This window comes from Rhipicephalus sanguineus, chromosome 3, assembly GCF_013339695.2.
Source record: "Rhipicephalus sanguineus isolate Rsan-2018 chromosome 3, BIME_Rsan_1.4, whole genome shotgun sequence".
Classification (NCBI taxonomy): domain Eukaryota; kingdom Metazoa; phylum Arthropoda; class Arachnida; order Ixodida; family Ixodidae; genus Rhipicephalus; species Rhipicephalus sanguineus.
Genome location: NC_051178.1, coordinates 21,376,420 through 21,393,002, shown reverse-complemented (window position 1 = coordinate 21,393,002; position 16,583 = coordinate 21,376,420).

Sequence of the window (16,583 nt, the reverse complement as noted above, 5' to 3'; positions counted from 1 at the left end):
GTTAGCAACTCAATGAATTAATTTTTACGCAGAATGGTAGACAACATCTCCGACTTGAATCAGTCATTCATAAATAAATTAAAAATGGTCTTTCAGAGATAACTGTTTTCAAACTTCAGCGTTTTTTGAAGCCACACAAGTTTAAGCAAAATTTAAAGTATAAGTGTGCGAGAACCACAGAAACTATATTAAAAGAAAGCGCAAATATGAAAGTCAATATGTAGTTTTATTATCCTCAGCTTAACTTATCTACAGCAATAAATTTCTGAAATCAGGTATTTTATGCGGTTCACCATTTGTGATTTTTATTTTTTCCTCAGACGTCATTCAACAAGAAAGGGAAACAAAATACTCATAGGCTTCAATTTCACTTGTTCTTTGGAATAATAAATAGTGACCAAGACTCATTGTTTTTTTCTTTTGGCTACGTGCACTCAACATTCCAAAGCTGTGAAATTGGCAGGAAAGTTTGTTAGGCCAAAATTTGAATGTTTTCTTTACACGAACAAATTTTTCTTCTCATACCTAACTTTGAAATCATTGTTCCGAGTTTAAAACCTGTGCCTAAGCATAGGTCGGCAAAAATGTTGGAACTCACTGCGACTCACACAAGAAATATATTTTGCTCCGAGAGCACACTCGGACTCACCAAAATTTTCCTCAACCAGACTCACTCGGACTCAGACTCGCTAAACTTTTTCTCAACTGGACTCAGCCGGACTCACTCAGACTCAGGCTCATGGCTTGACCTGAGTCTGAGTGAATTGACTCATGAGTCACTGCCGTAAAATTAGCTTTGCCGATCAAGGTGTAAATGCTCTTTAACGCCAATATCTCACATAATCGGTGCTCAACGATACACCTTTTGATCTTATACCTTCAAATAGGAGTTATGAGTAGTTGCAATCCAGTAAGGACGTTTTTATGAAATGTGCGACTCACACGAGATATTTCTATTAAGAACTTCCTGTGCAAAAGTTTGCAGGGGGACGTATGGCAACCCCCTAGCAGCCCCCACTCGCACCTGTTATCAATAAACATTGTGGTGGAGCATGAATGCTAGTGCATTGAGGCACGTGTGAATAGATTTGAGTATAAACGTAAGCCAATATAAGGCTGATAGTAATGCCGATAGGTGAGTAGATAAGACCACTGGTCGGCAATGAAGGGTGGAGCTCCGTCAGACTTAATAAATATATTTTGCGCTTAGGGCTCACTAGGACTCACTCACCAATATTTTTCTCAACCACTCACTTGGCCTCAGACTCACTAAAATTTCCCTCAACCGGACTCACTTGGACTCAAACTCACCAACGTATTGCTCAGCCCGACTCACTCAGACTTACGGCTCGATCCGAGTCTGAGTGAGTCAACTGACGAGTGAGTTTGCCGACCTATGGCCTAGAGTATATTTCATCAAAATTGGGAATGGTGACTGGCACGTCGTGTTTATTCTTATCTGGACACACCCAACTATTGATAATTATGTTGAAAGTTCAAGGTTCAATGTAGGAAGAGTTTTTGGCCTTCTCATTTTTAAACATCCATGCCACAGCCGCCACTGGCCATCACTGCTGCTACACAGAAACCATTCCTGTACTCCCCAATAGCTTCATTGTAAAAATGTGTAGTTACCAGATCCCACTTCTGTAAACGCTGCCTCCTCTTCCTCTCCAAAGTATGAAGTAGTGTATCCAAGCTGCTTGCAGCCTCTCTCCACGGCTTGTAATCAGGTTCCCTTTGAATAGGAGATCAAACTCTAGTAGTAGCTGGGGAAAGAAAAGGTACAGAATGTTAAAAGAAACTTCACAAACCACCTGACCCGTTTTCAAATAGTTTCACTGCTGAAAGACACCAATCTGTTTGAAGTTAATAACTGAAATATTCATTAGCATACATGCCCGATACAACAGCCAGAATTGGGGCTAAAGTCTTTGTTACGACCATAAAAAACAATGAAGCAAGATTACGTGGACTTACATATTTAACGAATTTGCAAATCATAAAATAAATATTCTCGAATCTCCACCGGTTTTGCCCACATTCCTTTGGAAAGCACAAATACTACCAATCAAGGAAACAATTAAGGAACAGAAAGCAAAAGCATTATACGAGACCCTATGCAGTGCGTCACCTGTGATGCTCATGCAAGCGGTCATTTAGGCATCGGCCCGTTTGACCGATATAACTTTTTCCACACGTCAGTGGAATCGAATAAACAACCCCCACTGCACAGGAGATGAAACGTGTCCTGTGCTTCACAGAACACGCAGGCACCCGTGAAGGCTGAGCATTGACCATTTGGCATGACTTCTGAAGCTTCTCTGAAGCCAAGAAAGCCACCTGCAAGTTGGCGCATGCTCCTATCTTTAGCCTATGTGACCCATTGTGTATGTAGGGCAACACAACTAAGCGCTTTTTGTTGGTGTTTCCATGCTCTTTGCAATCATCTCCTTGCCAAACCAGAATTCAGAAGTCATCAACAAATCGGCACACTTTAAAAACAACGGATCCATCTAGCTTGCTTGCTATGTCGCGGTCGTGACGTGCAAGATAAATATCGCTCAGGATTGGTGCCAAACATGACCCAATGCAAATTCCACTCTTTTGGATGAAGTTATGATCATTCCACGTGACGAAACTCGATTTCATTTAGAAGTACAACTATACTCACGGACAATTTTTCTTGGCAATGAAGGGAAGGCTACAGAGCTGAACTACGCGTGTGCTACCGCTGAAGAATATAGTCCCACAATTAAGTCCGTGTTTTCTGCGCGAGAATAAAAAAAAATACTTATTTTCTACAGGACACTGTTTGAAAAGAGGGTCAGCATGCACCAAGGAGATATTTATATTTGTTATACTTTATGCAGTTTCATTTTGCGTTTTTGCGCGTGTGAAAATGTTGCACCTTTTACAGGCACCTCAAAGTCAAAATAGCGTCTTCGTCTTCAGGTGAGCTCTCGTCATCCTCCAGCTTCTCCGACGACTCGCCGAAGGAGCTTGTGATGAGTTTCAGTAACAAATGGCTGTCAAAGCCTGTGACGGCCAATAAAATAATCAAACGGCCGTCACAGAAGATAGGGAATGTTTATAAACCAAAACTAATTTCGAAACGTACGCCGAACCGGACTACTCGGCACAGCAGTACTTGTGTAGTAGCTCTGCCCCCGTAGCCTTTCCTTCATTGCCAAGAAAAGTTGTCCGCGAGTATGGTAGTCTACAGTTGTAGATTCCCGAGCAAGTTTGAAACACCGGCGACGCAAAAGTCTTCGACATATAAAAGCAGTTTGTCATGTGGTAGTGAGTAGCATAAGTCTATTGAAGCAGGTTCAGCAAGGAGATGATTGCAAAGAGCGTGGGAACACCAAGAAAAAGCTACTCATTGTGCTGCCCTACGTACACAATGTGTTGCATAGGCTGAAGAAGATAGGAGCGCGTGCCAACTTGCAGGTGGCTTTCTCGGCTCCAGAGAAGCCTCAGAGGTCATGTCAAATGGTGAACGCTCAGGCCTTCACGAGTTCCTGGGTGTTCCGTGAAGCACAGGACATGTTTCATCTCCTGCGCAGAGGGGGTTGTTTATTCAATCCCACTGATGTGTGGAAAAACTTATATCGGTCAAACGGGCCGATGCCTAAATGACCACTCGCACGAGCACCACAATAATGTATTCAACACAGTGCAGGGGCACATCAGCATTCACTGTCGTGACTGTGGGCGCACACCCCGTTTCAATCAGAGCAAAGTCATGGCAAGGCATAAGGTTCAGCTAACTCGCGAAGTTATCAAAGCTGAGTTGATACATAAGCTGAGGGACAAGTGTGTTAGTGCACCCTCTATTGCACTTTCAAATCAAGAATTTGATAACTTGGCTGGGCTTTAGGGCATACGTGGTGGTACGCTGGAAGCATTTCAGATGATGTGGCAATGATGTAAGCACCTTTCTTTTCTTGCCTCGCACCCTCTCCCTTGCCTTGTATATATGCACATTTTCATCAAAATAAAACTAGTTGGAAGTCAGCGCTCTTTGCCTATGTTTGTCTCGTCTCTTTCCAAACCTTCTATGCACTGTAAACATTTAGTTGGTGTAGATTCATTATGTGAATTTGGCAGCGCAAACAAACGGGACACAGAGTGAGTGGGACGGACTGCGCTTATTTGTTGTTTGTTTGTCTTGTTTGTTTCCACTGTCAAGTTTACATAATGAACCACGCTGTACACCAAGGTGGTCATTTCATATACAAAAAGCAGATTACGTAAAATGTACTGAGCTTAATTTAAAATATAATAAATGTTACAAGGAGGACTGTTGTAGATCTGCAAGTGGCTCGAGATTTATGTTGAAATAAATTTGAACTAATGTCATTGCTAAACTGATAGAGAAAATATTTTCTGCTGCTACTTGAGCCAGCTTTTTGCAGTTAGAGGCAACTGTAAAATGAAAATTAAGCAACTGCCACAAGAATTGACACTGCGTGAAAGCCTCTCAACACAAAACAGAATAAGAAAAACTTAGTAGGAAAGGAAAATTTATTTAATGTAACAATTACCAGAAAATGACACAAAACAAAGGTACTGAGCTAGTCACAACGTTGCAGAAGCAGTGCGATACTCCCTCATAGTGCAAAAAAGTGCAACTGTAGCTGGTGCATTCATTTCAAGAGGCAACTCAAGAGGAATAGATCAATTCTGGCAGAATCTCGTTATGCGTTTAACCTGCACTTCAAGGTCACAGTCCTAGTAACGCACTTGGTCTAGGAAGGTGCAAAAGCCTACAATCGTGCCAGAGCCTGACATGCAGCATAGAAGTCATGCCTTCAAGACGGGCCTTATCATTGCAATCAATCAGCTTTCACTTTACATAATCATGCTGTGAACGAGTGAAACCCTCTTTGAGCACATGTTCAATGGTAAAAACGTTACGCTATAATACAATTATCAGCATAGTCTCAGAAATGTAAATAAACAAAGTGCACGCAAGAGGCTGTTCGTACTGCTTCAGTGAAGTGACCAGCCGGTTGTAGCGCGCGGAGCCGAACGCTCGATGGGCGTGTATCATAGCAGAATTGTTGCACAACTTATCTGCTCCTTTAAAAAAAGAAAAAAAAAGAAACGAAAACATGCTGCTGTCAATCATTAGAAGACTGCTGAATGATGCTCACAAACTCTGATATCTCTTCAGCACACCATTTTACTTTATTTTCATTATGCGTATCGCCTCTACTCGGGACGAAAACTGCACCTAAGACGGACGGCACCCTTTTTTTTTTTTGAAATTGAAGCTTTCCGTTACATTAAAGATGAAAGCATAAAAGCGTAGCTCACTTTTTCGTGATCCCGGTACCAGTTGAGCATCGCCGAGTTCCCGCGGAACACGTCGGTTGTTGTTCGACTCGCGCCTCCTCCATTCCTTCCTCAGTTTCTGCAGTCAGCAGACAATCTCTTAACGGGGTGCTTGCAAACAACTGAAGCAATGCTGCAATACTCACGGTTCATCTGGAGTAAGTGGGTGCTGCGGTGTTCCTCGCAAGCCGGGAAGACTTCGTAGAGTTCTTTGTCAAAATCGTCGATATCCAGCGGGCGGAAACGACGAAGCGCACAAGAGAATTCACTGCTGTAGACGATGAGGAAAACATATCTGAACTTAACACTGCACATTGGATCATGCTGAGCGTCGAGATCATCGAAAACACGCCGATCACGTTGCTGCGTGAATAAAAACAAATGCGTGGAGCCATCTTTTTTAAGTGCGAATGCACTTTATAAGCGACCCTGAATCCGCCGTCCCATAGCAACGGCGCGAGGAGCGTCTGTAGCAACGGCGCAGCGACGTCACACCCCACGTGACTGCGCGCGCTCCGCCTCCTCACCGCGGTTTGCGCGGGCGCGCGCCGGCTCCGCACCGCTCTTCTAGGTGGCATTGGGTGCAGTGCTTCGCCGCTCCTTCTCTCGCCGTTCGCTCTCTCTCCTCCCTGCGCCCCACTCTCCCGTCCGCTGGCTGGGCGCCTCTCAAGAAGAAATGTGTGCTCGAGACGCCGCTGTGAAACGCCAACGGTAGAGTGTACTATATACCAACGGCGACCACAAGGCTGAGATTATGGCCGTCAGGTACAATGACAACACAAACAGGTGCTGATGAATGTGTACATAAATGGTTACGGTACGAATCCTCGTGTCGTCATTAATTTACGCCATTAAAATTACTGCGCCGTGTACTCTCGGCGCAAGAAATGCATTCGCATTTCGTCACGATTCCCTTCGGGGAGGTGGGGGCATTTTTTCTCTGTGGGGCGCGGGAAAGAAAAAGCAAAATAAAGGAAAAAGCGCAGCGCTACCTACCGCTTGTTAACAGCCGCCAACATGACAAATTGTTTTTAATGTTGTTGTTTAAATCGTCGTTATACTGTTAACTTTTCATCAACAGGAGCGACTAGCACGAGTGGATTGTAATTTATAGGCATAAGTAACCGAAGTAACCATAAAACAAGGTGAGGAGGCCCGTCACTTTAACGACAGCACTATGTTGACGGTTCAACAGCTGTTCGTGGCAAAGTAATCAGCATGTTGTTCGCGGCGCCCATTTGATTCTCATTATTTCGCCAGGTTCACTAATTGGCCCGTGTCACTGGGAGAAGTAACATAGGCTGCCGCTTTGCAGTGCGCCTTCGGCGCTCTCACTATTTTGCTCGCGTCCAGCGCTGTCGCGTCACATAGCCACATCCAGTGAGCGACGGGCTACGTCGCCGCTTACACCAACGTGATTCTCTATTAAAAACAAAAAATACAGCTCCTCCGGAGCAGTGACGTTAATTTAAAAAGAATACCTAAAAAAAATGCGTGGCATTGAAAAAAAAAAAAAAGAATACTTCCAAGGCCGGAGTCGATCGAACCCACGCCCAACGGCTCTACCGCCGTGCAGAATTCAGCGCGTTGGGCCATTGCGCCACTGAACAGCGGCCGCAAAAACTTGCAAGGCTTGGTAACGCTCGATGTGTACTACGCGATTGTACGATCAGCGCTGGTACGATGATTGTTACAGCTGTCTTCGTACGGTGCGCCGTTGTTCTGTTTGTGCAGCATAATCCCCGTGCTTAGCCCGAAGTTCCGAAAGAATGGTGGCTGTGTATGTTGCGCGTAATTCCCCAAGAGCACTACCTGCTACCACCTGCATTCCTAAATCGGACGCACCAGCAAGCATCAAACCAAAATGCAACGTCTGTGAAGCCGCAAATGTGATGCTGTGTTCGTGCAGCACGATCGTCGTGTTTAGCCCGAAGTTATGAATGAATGGTGCGCGCGCGCGCGTGTGTGTGTGTGTGTGAAGCGCATAATTTCCCGTGAGCATCACACGAAAAGCGCACGTCTGAGAAGCCGCAAATGTGATTCGTGTTTGTGTGTGGGTATACAGAAAGTGGAAATGTGGATTAGGATTTGCTTTTGTTATCTTCAGCCATGATCGTCCATCGTGAAATGTGTGGTGTGAATGTGTGTTGATGTTCACTGTGAATATCTTGTAGAGCTCCGTGTTTTCGGTGTTTCTTTTTCTTAAAAATCGGCGGGTGTTTATCGGATTATATATTTTTGACGGAAGTTTGGCGTTTATCGGAGTTTGTTTCTCGTAAATCTCCAATTCTCCGATATTCGGAGTTTTGTATTATTCTTGAAACCCCAAAATCTTAGATCTATTCATATATGCATACTAAAACATCAAAACACATGAAGCACATTGCTTTTTCTAGAAGGTTTGAATGCACAAAAACATATACGCACGAGCGAAATACTTGAACACAAAACACCTGTATTTGTGCGTATAACAACCCTATGCTTAAAGCTTATTGCAAAACATGCAAGCATACTTTGCGAGGTTGCTGTCAGTGATCGAAGCGCGCTCTTTTCGCTTGACAGCTCTCAGCTTTGAAAATGCCCTTTCAACGTTAGCGCTGGAAACAGGAAACGCCAGAAGACGCAGGGCGCAGCGAGAAAGCACTGTCCACTGGAAATTGTGAAGTCTCCAAAACGACAGGGGTTCAATAATGTTACATATTTCATAGCACTGATAGTTCGCAAAATCACTCAGGAGCTGGCTCATGTCGTCAGTTTCAAGAAGCACTAATTGAAAAATAGGCGCATAGGTTTCGAACGCGCAGGGCAGCTCATGCTTCACATTTGTATTCACAATTTGAACACAGTACCAAACGATTCTTTGGTGTACTGTAGTTGATCGCACAGGTTCCTCTCAGATGTCTGTCTCCACTTTTCGGCGACAGCAGCGTAGTATCCATGAAAGTCTGCGACAGTCATTAAGCGGTCAGTCTCGTCAAAAAGGTCCAACAGACTTGCGACATCTCATGCGAAGACCTCGGTTGGATCACCCCATTGAGTGATGAGTGCGTGCAAACGAACCCCCAGTATGGGATAAACTTCGTGTACCACTCTGCCTCAAGTTCCTTGATGATTGAGAGCACGGCACACGAATTGGTCTTCAGAAACCTCACCTTAACGAGCAAGTCGTGCACAGCTTCAGGTGATGAAATAAGACTCTTGAGCTTCTCACACTTCATTCCCTTGGTTTCGTCACTTCTCAAGAAAGACTAAATGGCACGCCAGTTGTCCAAAATATCTTCTAGAGCTTCGTAAAAAGAGAACCACCTCAGCGAACATACGGTTTTCAGTGACTTGATGGGCATGCCCATGGCCTCGCACACAAGACCAAACTTGTAGCGCAGCTCCCGTGACGACCTCAACAGGGCAGGAAAGGGCACTACAAAATCGTGAGCTATGTTAAATGAGCTCGTCCTGATTCCATCCTCCAGAGCGTTGTTGAGTAGCTGGCACGGATCTTTGAAGAGAAGCGCCTTGAATTCGGGGTTGGAAAGTTGCAAGTCCTTGTGAACCTTCTGCATGTAGGAAGCTGAGTCAGAGCACAATACAGCCACAACGCCTAATACAGCTACACACGGTAAACTTTAAATTGGTCAAACCAGAAGATGTATCAATGAGCACTTTGAACTTGCCTTTTCGATAAAGAACAGCATCAGGTCATATTGCCCCTTGAAATCTGAGTTTATCAGATAAACCCGAATTGTCAAAAATTTTATCGACAAATGTTTATCGAATTTTTTCGAATAAAACCGAAAACATGGAGCCCTAACTATAGGGTTTGGTTCATAGCTAAAAAAATGAACTCGTTTGTGAGCAACTCCTTTTCAATGGGGCTGCAGTGAAAGTTTGGTGTGTTCGGTGATTCGCCGTTACACTAGATGATGGCTCACTAAGTGGCTCTAAAGATCCAGCATGCTTGTGAACATGTGCAACATGAACACGACTTTCGACAACACATCTGTCGTACAGTACGTGCACTGGCATAGCCATTGGGAGGGAAGGGGGATCAGCCCCCCTCCCCGAAATTTTTTGATTTTGCATGTGTATATATATACACACGCACACATACAAACACACGAACATAAATTAAGTATGGTAGAACCCCCCCCCCTAAAAGAATGTCTGGCTGCACTACTCATGCCGTGCTTGCGCCTCGAGCACACACCGCACATATTTAGTTTTGTTCGCCTTTTGCAGGTGGTACTAAGGTGCCAGCTGAGAGCGCCAATGAAAGCATTCCCCCTTGCTATGTCGGTGGCCGCTGCAGGCTCAAGACATACCTGGTATTGTTATTTGTGTGCATTACAATGAGATGCCATGCATTTTCCACACCAGCTGCCTAGCTGCCTTCATGAGCATTGTTTGCAGGGAAAGCATGACAGCTTTTTTATTTTTAACCCATATGCTGCACCCAAACAATAACATCATAATCTTCACGGAAGGTATGACTACCCTTTTCTGTTATGCCAATGTGTCTGAGGAGATGAAAGTTTGTTTCCTTATGCAAGCAGCAAAGCAGGAACTCCTCACTTGATTAATGTAGCACCCACCCATGACCATCCAAAAATTTCTTTCCGAGGTGATGACAGTTGCGAAGATACTAGAAATGCACACCCAACAATATATTCATCGCGCAATTCCAGAGAGTGCAGCTGTTTAAGCACTCTGCTCTGAGAACCTGTGTCATGCCATCAGAGCAAATGAGCTGCAAAAGTTGCAATCCTTGTTGCATCCTTGAGTAGCTTCAGTTGCTAATGTCGTATGCAAGGAAATCTACCAGTCAGGTATTTCTGAGCCAGCACAGCTTCTGTCGAGAGCCACAAGGTGCACTATTGCTGTTTACCCTGCACAATTGCTTCAAGACGCCACACTACTACAATTTCGTCATCAGCTGCCATTAACATCCGGCCCGCTTGTTGGCCAGCACTGTGCTCTGAGGAATAACGGCATTTTTCAACAATTTCAATGATGACATGCATTCATCCAGGAAAACAAGTCCCTTCCGCTTGAATTTTTTCTGAAATAACAAAACATGGCACATTCTACGAAATTGTTACTTCTTGAAGCTCGTTGCATACAGTACACTGTTAGCAAGAGTTTCATTCGTGCTGCTCGGCTATTGTTTTCTTGCCTGTCTGATGCCGAATACCACGTCAGACGTCTGATCATCTATACGCACTATGGCTTTATTGAAAGCTCAACGACTATTAATGAGGGCTTGTGCTGGTGCGGCTTAGGAGAGGAGCTTTGTCAAACCAGCCTTTCTTTAATTAAACCACTCATTTTCAATGATGATGAGCTAGGACTGGCGTACCTCCATAGTGAGCGGTGGTGGTGTCAGCAGCTTGGTTGAGTCACGGTCATGGCATTTGAGCGAAATAGAGCTCCGTATGATCTGCTCTGAGGATTTTTTCAGGGTAGGATTGCAACAATCAATGGCTTTCAATTCAATGAGGCTGCAAAGCAGCTTTTTTCCCCCTTTTGAATATCCACGAAATTCTATAACAGTGAGGTGTAGTGCTTGTTATTACGGTAAAAGCTCAACCTTTTTCTCTCAGCGCCTAGCTGCTGTGGACTTTCCACCTACAGGAGTGATGTTGTGTAACCCGTGACAGAAGCCTCGCTATCAATGAAATGTCAACTGGCTTGTTGTGCATCGTTACTTGTTTATGCGATGATCTGTTCAATTTTCCTTTCTGGGCACACCAGAATGACAAGCTCATGACCGTCTGGCTCTCTCTAGTTTTCTGGCTTGCTCGAAGAAGTAGAATCTCAAGCTTTTCTATCAAGCTCTTTGCTGAGGGTTTGCAGGGGGCAGAGGCATTTTAGGTTGTGCAGACACCCCCCAAATGCTTCTCCCACTACACCAGGAACCAGATTTTTCTCTAACATAGTGGCTTGAAATAAAATTCTTGCTGCATAGGACAATGGGGAGAGACTTGTTATTAACCAAAATCTTTCCGGCAAATTTTCTTCTGCCACTTTGCACATAGTTCCTCATGAACAGGCAATTGGCCATTCAACATGCTTGCAGCCTTTCCAGACTGCAAGTTGCAAATAGCACACATCATGTGTACATTATCTAAACACCTGCAGCAGAAGCACCAAACACATACACAGTCACTTCATAAGAGTAGGCAGACTTGAAAACGAAAAGTTACATTGTGGAAACTGACTGCCACAATTTGAAATGTGATGCATCTGGCAACGAGCTATGTTTACGAGTAATGATATGTTTCCTTGAAGCATTTTTATATAGTCATAAGGCCAGATTCTCTCAACAGGCAAGTGCTCTAGCCCTCTGCTTCATACCACCTGAAGAAGTAATTAACATGAGGAAGTCGTGGAGTAAGCGGCCGCAGCACAACCCATTTTGACGGCTTGGCTTGCAACTCTGATGCAGAGCGCACTGTCATGACCATACAAAATTGTGTCTACTGTACTAGCGCCAGGCGTCAGAATGCCCCTCCTCATGCTGTGACACGTACTGCTGTGTATTCCGTGAATCCGTGGAGTTTTTTTGTTAAGAGGCCATAAAGATAATAGATGTCTCTCAGTTTGCCAGGGAGGGGATTGATACAGTAGTAACAGCAGTATTGCTCTAGATTGCAAAAACTAGGCTTTTGCTTTTGTCCCTCATGCAACAAATCAAAATTCTCTGAAGCTCAAGCTCGTTTCATGCTCATCAGTTGCTCAGCAATATTCCAAGCTAGTAGCTGTGGAGTAGCTTTTCTCACATGTTGTCTGGCACACAGTTGCCAAAACCTACAATATGATGATGACTTAGGCTGTGTGTGTGTCTTCACACACACACACACACACACACATACATATGTACATACATACAATGCATGGTGTTGTATATTCTTTGCTCGGTTTTTGTTTGCTTCGCTCGATGCTTAAGTTTACATGAAGGGCACTGCTGGTTTATTGTCAGTAGCCTGGAAAACGTTTAACGTTATTCGTAAAAGAACTAAACAGGAGGCCATTTCTTAATAAGTTTAAACTAACAAGTGTCCCCAGTATTCATAACCGCTGCACCAAAAGGCCATAAATTGTAGTGCTTTACTTGATCAGTCTGTTCAGAACTATTCTTTTTCGATATTCAGGTGTTTTAAAGCTATGGATCTGCAGTAAACCAACAAAAAATGTTTTGGGATGACATGCTTTAGTAGCCTAAAAGCCTTTGGATTATTAAGGTCATGTCTCAAAATTTTGTGTTTTTTCTTTTGCTTCTTCAATTGTGTGCTCACTTAGCCCTGGTACATGGTCCATACATCATCAAATATGCAACAGTGGTTTCCAGTCTGCATGTACATGTCATCTCTTCTTGTCTATTTCTAAGGTGCTGCTGCTTTGCTTTCAGAAACTTTCATAAAACAATGTGTTCTCTAGGATGAGTGCTAGCAGTATTTTTTGATGATCATGCGTGGTACTAAGTAACTCCATTTATTTATTTTTCTGGCATACACTGTGATGCTAATGTGCTCTGTGATCAAATCATTCGTCAGTAGCTTTCATCCAACACGAAATACTATACGGCAACCCTACAACCAGTTATCAAATAAGAGTGTCATATGTAGCAGTGGTAAACATCAGCCAAAAGGTTATTGTTGCAACGTTTGTGCAATCAGGCGCTTGTGTATTTCTATTCTATCTCCTTTCTGCACTTCCTTATATGACCTGCCATGTCAGGTGTTTGGAAATGATCGCAGTTAAAAATGCCCTTATTGAGAGAATGGTGCTATGGTTTGCGAGTGGATAGGCAAAATACCATCACACATGTAAACAATGCAATGCATAAATGACATGTAATGTAGCTAAAGGGAGCTTTAGGCTTTCTTGTTTGCTTTGTTTTGAAAGTACAATGTTACAGAAAGCAATGAAAGAACAAGTTTATGGAGTACTGTTGGCTATATTAAATGCAACGCATTTCTTTGTGAACCAAAGGCACTTTGACCATTTCTATCTTATCTATCTGCCTACATCTGACCCCTCTTGTGGTTGTCTGCTAAACTTAATATATACCAAAACTAGTACAGGAGGACATGAATGTACGACAAACATGATCAATGTTATATGCCCGTCGATGGCGCAGATAGTTTGTGTCGAAGATAACTCGTGTCACAGATAAGTTGTTGCCGGCATCAATAACATTGTCGGTTAGCAAAAATCTTGATGAACACAGAGAATCAAAATCACGATTCAAGCCAGAATAAACCCATGCACTCAAACTGGCTGTCAAGTATTCTACCACAGGGGCATGCCAGTGCTTGAAACTGCTTTAGAAAAAGACCCTATACACGTGTCATGTCTGGGCGACATCAATTGTACTTGCACCGTTGGCTATCTGCTTTTATAGCAATGTAGTAAACATGAAATATGTACTCCTATGACTCGGAAAGCTGTATTCCAGCATTGCTCGAACCCAGAGGAATACACCAACGACCGCTACTAATGATATACACATTGTCACATCGTAGTGCACGCTCCATTTCAATAAAACTGATGTCTGTGCTCTAACATGAGTGCCAATGTTATTTAGAACAATAAGTTACCATTTAGGCACCAGTTGACATGCCTGATAAGCCCTTGATATGCCCACAACTAATCAATTTACACAACGTCAATCCACCTCCTAACGCTTGGCTCAAAGAAAAAAAAAAGTAGCATATGCAGCAACTCGCTGTCGGCTTCGCATGAAATCGATTCCCACAATGCGTGGGATCGGCCGGAATTTTTTAAAATGCTTTTCACTGTGGTTGTGTCTGTGGTGTTATATGATGTCTCCTTCAAACTTGCACACTTATTTGTCCTCGTAAGCATGGTATTGGTGTGGTAATGATTGTGTACTTGGCTTTTGTTTTGAAGGACCACAGAAAAAAAAAAGGACTCATCTTGGACTTCTGTGCGTGTGCAAAATGTATTGACTGGATGCATTATTGATATTAAAGGAATATACACGACTTCAGTTCATTCTGCTTTTTACCCACCGTGGTAGCTTAGTGGCTATAGCATTGAACTGCTTAGCATGAAGCGTGCACGTTTGAATCTGTCCGTGATAGCCACACTTAAATGAGGGTGAAATGAAGAAACATGCATGCACTTTAAATGATTTAAGTACACATTAACCTGATGTAGTATAAATTATTCCAGAGTCCCTTGCTACACCATGCCTCATTATGTTTTCCCAATGTAAAGCCCAAAACCTTATCTTGTCCACTTTCTTTGTTAATTTTACCTTGGCAAGTAAAATGTGTCGAAGAACTCCCGCGAGAAGAAAAGAAGTCTATATCAAGAGAGATTGAAAGCGTAAGAAAGAAATTAAAGTGAAAGACCTCATGGATGAAGCTGAATGAAGAGCATGCATGAATGGTGGTGTTTAACACAAAGTTCACTAGGGTAGCTGTTTGGGCTTGTTGGTTTGGCATGACACAGGTTGAAAGCTCAAAAGACGAAGACAGAGAAGAGGCTTGACACACACGACCGCTGTATTAGAAATGAATGAATGTGACCTTTATTGAAATAAAAGGACGACTCTTGGTCGCTGTTGGGGATAAGGTGGGAAAGGGGATAAGGGGATTAAAGGGTGATGAGCATCTTCACGTCACGTCCTCGCACGAGTCAGTCGACCTCCTACACCACTCGAAACAGGCCACTTTGACTACCGTATATTGCGAGAGCTTTTTGGGCTTCATCATGGTCAGACTTTATTAAGTTACGTAGATCTGTCATGTCGGCGTGCAGCAGGTGTTCAATGTGACGTCTGCCTTTTGAGAAAGCTGCGCATGTCCAAATGAGATGTTCTAAATCTGCTCGGCACAGCGTCTGACAGTGTGTGCATCGCGTAGAAATATTTTCACTCGAAGGTGGGGTAGCTTGCTGCCATTTGTCTAGTATGTGTGGTGTGTATGCAGAGTAAATAAAGTTCACTAGGGTAGCTGTTTGGGCTTGTTGGTTTGGCATGACACAGGTTGAAAGCGCAAAAGACGAAGACAGAGAACAGGCTTGACACACACGAGCGCTCGTGTGTGTCAAGCGCCTTCTCTGTCTTCGTCTTTTGCGCTTTCAACCTGTGTTAACACAAAGGACCGTAGCACTGCATGAACGGGAGCACCTTTCCGTAGTTTCCAGAAGGTTTCACTGTATTTGTTTTCTGATTTTTGCCCGTGTTGGGCAAAACCAAGGAGTCTCTGCATTAACACGCGAATAATTTCTATAATGCTTCAAACAAGAACAGCTTCCGTAACGTTACGAAAAGTTTCGCGGTTTTCTTCAGACAGAAAATTTTTCCTTTGTGTCACGCGCATATTGCTTGTAAAGCTACGGAAATTTTTTAGAGTGTACATTAGCATTAAGCGTGCGAATATCGCATGGTTTTTATGGTTAGTATTCTAGCCTTCTTAACCAATTCCGTAAGCGAATCTGTTTCGTGGTTTCATGATTCATGCTTCATGGTTTCTGGCAGTTTGACGATAGAGAAACTTCGGGTTCTCTAGCCACGTGAGATCGGAAGTGTTCCGGTACCTATATTACGCCACAAGGATTACCCGAGAAGATACACCGCCATTCTGCGGGACCTTCAATCAATCAATCAGTCAATCAATCAATCATCAATCAATAAACGTTTAGGGCGAAAGCGTTATATGCCTTACAAAGGGTGAAAATTTACCGTTGTTGGTCAATTTTCAACACAAGACACTCTTCGCAGGTCTTGTGTTGAAGTCGAACCGACACTGTCTAGAACACAGGCTATTTCTGAAGTTGGTGTTGCTTAAGGGCAATTAACCCAACAACCACCTCAGCTAAACACTTCCTGTAAGAAATATGCATACTTTTTTATTCTTGGGCGTTCGTTAGTAACTTGAGCGACATGCATGACTTGTAAGTTTCAATACGCTGTAGCACTATGCACGCAAATATGCTGTAGTTAAAGTGGCAATGTCAAAGAGATTTTATAAGAAGTCCTTTTTTTTCTTTTTTTTGCTGCAATATATCGTCGGGTCCTAGTATTCTTAGTACGGCGCGTCACTTAATGCAACACGCGAGAGATAATAGAGTAAAGTCTGCTTATTATCCACCAGCAAAATCCTCATACAGTATTACAGATGAGCGTGAATACTCGATTTTAGCGTTACATATCGTCGTGTTTCTGCGACGAATTGTCTTTTGTTGCGTGTTATGCGTAGGACAGTCCAAGG